At 27.4% G+C, this 6,182-nt stretch overlaps 1 protein-coding gene across 2 annotated transcripts in view; it reads right to left on the bottom strand.

Annotated features, from left to right (window-relative positions):
• LOC114331302 (tubulin glycylase 3A) overlaps positions 1–6,182 on the bottom strand; it is a 154,285-nt gene that overhangs the window by 102,142 nt on the left and 45,961 nt on the right. The window lies entirely within an intron of this gene.

Here is a 6,182-nt window from a genome sequence, read left to right as displayed (position 1 = left end):
AATTTTGTACATTATCTGTAAATAAACAATTCGCAAGAAACAAACTAAAAGGACAGTCCATTGTATCAACACTATTTGATTGTGAATCCCAGAACGATCAACAACTACTGTCTGATTTGTTTTAATTCGAAAATAAAATAATTTTGTTGAATGAAAATAATTGTACGAATATACAGGGTGTCCAGAAACTCTACCGACAAACGAAGACAGGAGATTCCTCAGATAATTTTAAGATATTTTAACCCAATTCACCTAGTCCGAAAATGCTTCCTAAGGGAGCTAGAGCTCTTTGAAGATGGCGTCTTGTAATTAGTTTTTCTTAAATAACTCCAGAACGCTTCTATTGAGAAAAACAAAAATTGGTACACATATTTATCTTCCATAGATAAATCGATTCCATGCATTGCGAATTTCTAGTACCGGTCATAGGCGTTCGTTTTGGGTAGGGCAACAGTTATTTTATCGCATAACTTTTTTATCTTTAACTTTTAAGCATTTCTGACTCTGGATTATTAAATTGTAAGTATTTTACAATTAAAAGGTACTCTTGTTTTAAGTCGATAGGATACACCGTTTTCTAGAAAAATCGATTTAAAAATTTTTTCTGGTTTTGAATTTTCAAAAAAATTTCAAAAAAAATCTATTTAGAAATGCGAAAACTGGTACGTTTATTTATATTTCAGAGATCAATCGATATCATTAATTGCTAATTTCTAGTACGGGTCATATGCGTCCCTTTTGAGTAGGTCAGCGGTTATTTTATCGCATAACACTTTTGTCTTACTTAACTTTGAAGCATTTTTGACTCTAGATTATTAAGTTATGAGGTATTTTAGTACTAAAAGTTACTCTTGCTTTAAGTTGGTAAAATACACCGTTTTTTTTTTGAAAAAAATTTTAAATTTTTTTTCAAATTTAAAAAACGAAAAATTTTCAAATCGATTGTTCTAGAAAACGGTGTGTCTTATCGACTTAAAGCAAGAGTACCTTTTAGTACTAGAAAACCTCACAATTTAGTAATCCAGTGTCAAAAATGCTTAAAAGTTAAAGACAAAAAAAAGAATATGTGGGTACTTTGTACGCACGTGAGAAGTTATACTTCTATTATATGATTTAAACGAAATTAATATACTTTTTATTTATATTTTATTTAAATATTAAACTAATTTATACTTACTACTTCTCAAACATTTTTATTAAAACAGTGCCAAAAATTAAAATAATAAAAGAATAAAACACACACAAACACATTAAAAATGCCACAAATGATTTCTGAATATTAATTGTCGGAAATTTTTTTAACTAAATACGTATTTTCTGAAAATAAAATGATATAATAAATATACTTACCATCAAAAAATGTATAAAAAAAAATAAAAAAAAATAAAAGTTTTTATTGGGATTCGAACCAGCTATCAGCGCGGTTGGTATATTGGGGTTCATTCGCCTTAAACGCTTCGCCACGGAGGCAATGTGTCATTATGTGCGAAGATCGACTGACTAAACGGATTAAGCTTTTGACATTTTTGAATTAAATTAAATTATTTTGATTTTGAATTGAAATGATTTAGAATTGAAAAAATACAACAAAACATAGAGTAAGAAAACAATATATTACGTGAACATTGATAGAAATTTTGATGGTAATCAAATTATGTAAATAAAAGTATTACATACTATGTATTTTGGTAGGTTCAAATAGGTAGGTATTGTCGAAGCGAAGATCGGTGGAATATGCGCATTTTATCAATGAAATTCGATATTTTTAAGATATTCCAGAAGCCGCTATAGATAAAATGTTTTAACGACCTATTCATCATTCAGAATAACTCAACGGATATTAGTACAGTTAAAATAATTAAGACGATAACCGGACAACATTGATTTAATGAATAAAATTTAGTTTTTTTTTACTTTAATGACAAAAAAAGCAAGCTCATTAGCAGAACCCAATTAAAAATTATTTTGCACATCATATTTGAAACATTATTTGGTTGAAAAATCTCATTTTTGTTGCCAAAAAAATATATTAATTTGTTTGGACTAAATTACAGTTGTGCTTATCTTAAAAAGGATATGTTACTATCAACATTCGCACAGTGTTGCCAAACTGAATTTTGTAATTTTGGGTGTAAATTTTTTCCACGGATCTCCGAGGGTACTATACCTATGATACATTTACAATGATTACGTACCTGTTGCTTTTAAAAACTATTTAAATGTCACTACAATTATAAACTTTTTTGTTTCTGTCCTCACAACAATAAAACTAATATATTATTTATACATTTGTTTACCTTCATATTGAACAATTATTTATTATTGACAGATCATTTCAACACCCAATCAGAGCCCGTATAACGACTAATACCATACTGTCGGTGTGCGCATGCGCGCAGATCAATATAAATTCACCCTCAATCTCAATCGCGCCTAAAGAAGTATAACTTCAAAAAGTTATGTGATAAAATAACCCTTGCCCTACCCAAAACGGACGCCTATGATCGGTAATAGAAATTCGAAATGGATGAAATCGATTTATCTCTGGAAGATAAATATACGCACCGATTTTCGTTTTTCTAAATTGAAGCGTTCTGGAGGTAGGTATTTAAGAAAAACTAATTACAAGACGCCATTTTCAAAGAACTTTAGCTCCCTTAGGAAGCATTTTCGGACTAGGTGAATTGAGCTTAATTGTTTTTAAATTATCTGAAGAATCTCCTGTCTTCGTTTGTCGGTAGAGTTTCTGGACACCCTGTATAAGTAGGTATATAACCATTCCAGAAACTACGTTAAGAAAATCACAATTCATTTTTGTCATTTTGTATCACTAATTATTTTTGTATTTTTCTGGAATATTTGGGTAGAGAACAGAAATATGAACTGCTTAAGGGCGAGGCACCATTAGTGCATTGCTCTGCGATGCGTTGCGACGTCACAACAAGGCATTGAGGTTAGACGCCATTACTGCGTTGCGCTACGTTGCGTTTTAGCAGCGTCGTTTAAAAAATAAATAAAGAAGATAGCCAAAATCTTCTATTAGGGGAGTGCAATTAGAACGAAAAGATACAATGTTTCGGAAAAAATCAAACAAGGTTATATTTTTCTAAAACTTTTTTGTTAGTTTATAAATATGTTAAAGTAAAAAGTTCTACTCACAAATTTCGCAGCTAATTGTTTATTAATTGTTTAAACAATAACAATTGTTTTGTATAAATAATGCTAAGAATATGGGTGAATTCAACATTTTATTTTGATAAAAAATGTTTTTATTTTAGTTTTGATTATGCTGGACCCGAATCTGACATTACAATTTGCAAATTCAAAATGGCGGATTCAAAATGGCGGATTTTTTCCTAAAAATCCTTAAAAAGCAGTTGTAAAATCCGATTTTTTTTATAAAACGTGTTTGTTTACATATATGTGAATATTTTTGAGAGGTTGCTGAACCTGAATAAATTTTGATAATTTAAATTATAAAATGGCAGATCCAAAATGGCGGATAAATTAAAAAATAGTTGTAAAATCATAATTTCTTTACAAAATGTATATATTTCTACATATATTTATTTTTGAGAGCTTTCATAAACCTAACTTAAATGCTAACATTATAAACTATAAAATGGAGGATCAAAAATGCGGATTTTCTGAAAAGAACATAAAAAATAACATTTTTCTAAAACATTTATTGTCTTTATTTTTAACACGTTGTTGAATCTGAATTAAAGATTAAAAATTTAAATTTCAACATGGGGGATCTAAAATGGCGGATATTTAAATGAAAAACAAGTAGAATCCAATCAAACAAATATGGAATTTCATTCTTAAAAAAAAAGATAAACAAATAATTTTCACAATAATATTAAAAATTAAAATGTATTAGAAAGAAAGAACAAATTATTCAAAATCTATCCAATATTCAAAATATTGTTGCAATGGGATCATAAATAAAAAAGTTATTCTTAGTAAAAAGCTCTGCATATTCTAAAACTTTAAATGCAATCATAAAATATAAATTTTTAACAATTTTGTACAAGTGTATGTCAGTAAATAAAAATTTCAGTTAGGAGCAAAATACCTATATTTTTCATAATACTGAAAATTGTTATTATGGAAAGTTGTTCAGAATTAAAAACGATGTGTCAATATGCAATTACACTTTTATGCAATTTTTTTATATAATACCTAATATTGATAAAATATAATATTTTATATTTGCATATTAAGTGTTAGACCATGCACAGCTATTTATAACGAATAACTTTCTTCATAAAATTAATAATAAATCAGTTATCATAAATAATAAGTAAAAATTTAATGATGTTTGGTATAATTAATTTGAAACAATATTAACAAAAATATTTGAAACAAAAAAGCAAATTTTCGATTAGAAGGATATAATTACATATTGGAACTTAGTTTTTAATTCTAAACAACTTTTCTTTATAAAAATTTTCGATATTGTGAAATATAAAGGTACTTTACTCTTGAGTGAAATTCATATTTTTTGACATACCTCGTACAAAATTAACAAAATTTGATATTTGATGGTTGGATCTTATGTTATATACGATGCAGAGTATTTTATAAAGAATAACTTTTTTTCGTAAGACTGATATTAAAAAAATTATCAATAGGTTCCAAGTTACGCAGACATACTGTATGAACTAAAAAAAATTTTTGTTGAACATTTATTATTGTTGAAGCTTATTATTAAATATATTTTAGGTAAGTTTTACAGAAAAAAGTTTTGATCAATCTGTATTATACATTTTTTCAGCTGGTAATTTTCGGTTTTTGTATTACATTTTTGTTATCTTTCTTAGTTTTCTCAAAAAGAAATTGTTTATTTCATTTTTAAACTAAAATAATTCAGTGTTTTTTAAAGATTGCATCCTAATCTTTAAGAAAATATCAAAAAAATTGTATTAGATTTATTCAAACTTGAGTAATACCGTCTTAAAATGGTGGGAATTCTGTAAAACTACGAAGTTTTCTAAAATTACATTTTTTGAGACAGCGTATTATTTGAATTAAATTTTTGAGATTTTTTTTGAATGAAACGTCGTTTAGTAAGATTATTTAAAGGTAAGTTGTGCAAATTTGAGAGCTTTATAAGTAAAATTGTATTAGTTACACGTTTTTAAATCATTTTTAAACAAAATTCATGTAAGTCTCAATTTCCGCCCACACCGTACTTACGTCCATACATTTTATTTCGTTTTATTACAACCATAAGATAGCTTATTTCATCTTCTATCATGTCCAATTCGTAAAATTTCTTTTGATCCATTAGTTAACGAATTACATTAAAAAAACTCAACTGTGCACTTCTTCCAACGCTAGTTTACAGTGCGCCAATGTGTGTGAGAAGGGTGACTTTAGCGTTATAAATAAAAAATTACAGAAGCTAAAGATTTAATTTTAGAAAAATCTTTATATAAGGTTTTTTTTGTAAAATTTTCTGAATTTTTCAATGGTCAAGTCAGTTTTTTTCTAAAAATTATATTTTCGGAGTTATTTAAAAAAACATCTAACTTCGCTGTTCATTTGTTTAATAAAAAATGAAGCACCCAGTTCTCGAGTAGAACTTTTTGATATGTTGTTTATTAACATTTCTTAATGAAATTACAAAAAAATTTATCTTGTTTGATTTTTTCCGAAGTGAAAATCTAAATGCACTCCCCTATATAGTGTCTACATTTATTTCGGCGGTGGCGTAATAATAGTAACTAAATATCACGTTAAAACTTATACAGGGTGAGTCATGAGGAACTGTACATACTCCTACCTCGTATAGAGGCCCCTATGGGGAATAACAAATGACCATTAAAAAGTGTCTGCTCCCATTGTTTAATAATATACAGGGCGAGTTTCGCATTTTGACAGAAATTTATATTCGTCATAATTTTTGAACGGTCAGATCGATGTGTCTCTTATTTTGGTCAATCGTTACACTATTACCACCTAATCAACTGATTTATTTAAACTAGAAAAAAATCAGGTCCGGCTTTAAAAAATTAGTTCGTTTGAGTCTTGAAAAAATTTCACCCTGTATACGCTTTTTGAAAACTCTAATATTAATTTTACAAATTAGACAAATAGGCAATTAAAATGACATATTTATTTTTTCCCCACACGATTACTTAATTTTTTATTACAAAATCAAATTTGTCAAAATC

This window comes from Diabrotica virgifera, chromosome 1, assembly GCF_917563875.1.
Source record: "Diabrotica virgifera virgifera chromosome 1, PGI_DIABVI_V3a".
Lineage (NCBI taxonomy): Eukaryota > Metazoa > Arthropoda > Insecta > Coleoptera > Chrysomelidae > Diabrotica > Diabrotica virgifera.
Note: the sequence above shows the minus strand (reverse complement) of the source record. Positions and strands in the feature narration are given on the sequence as shown.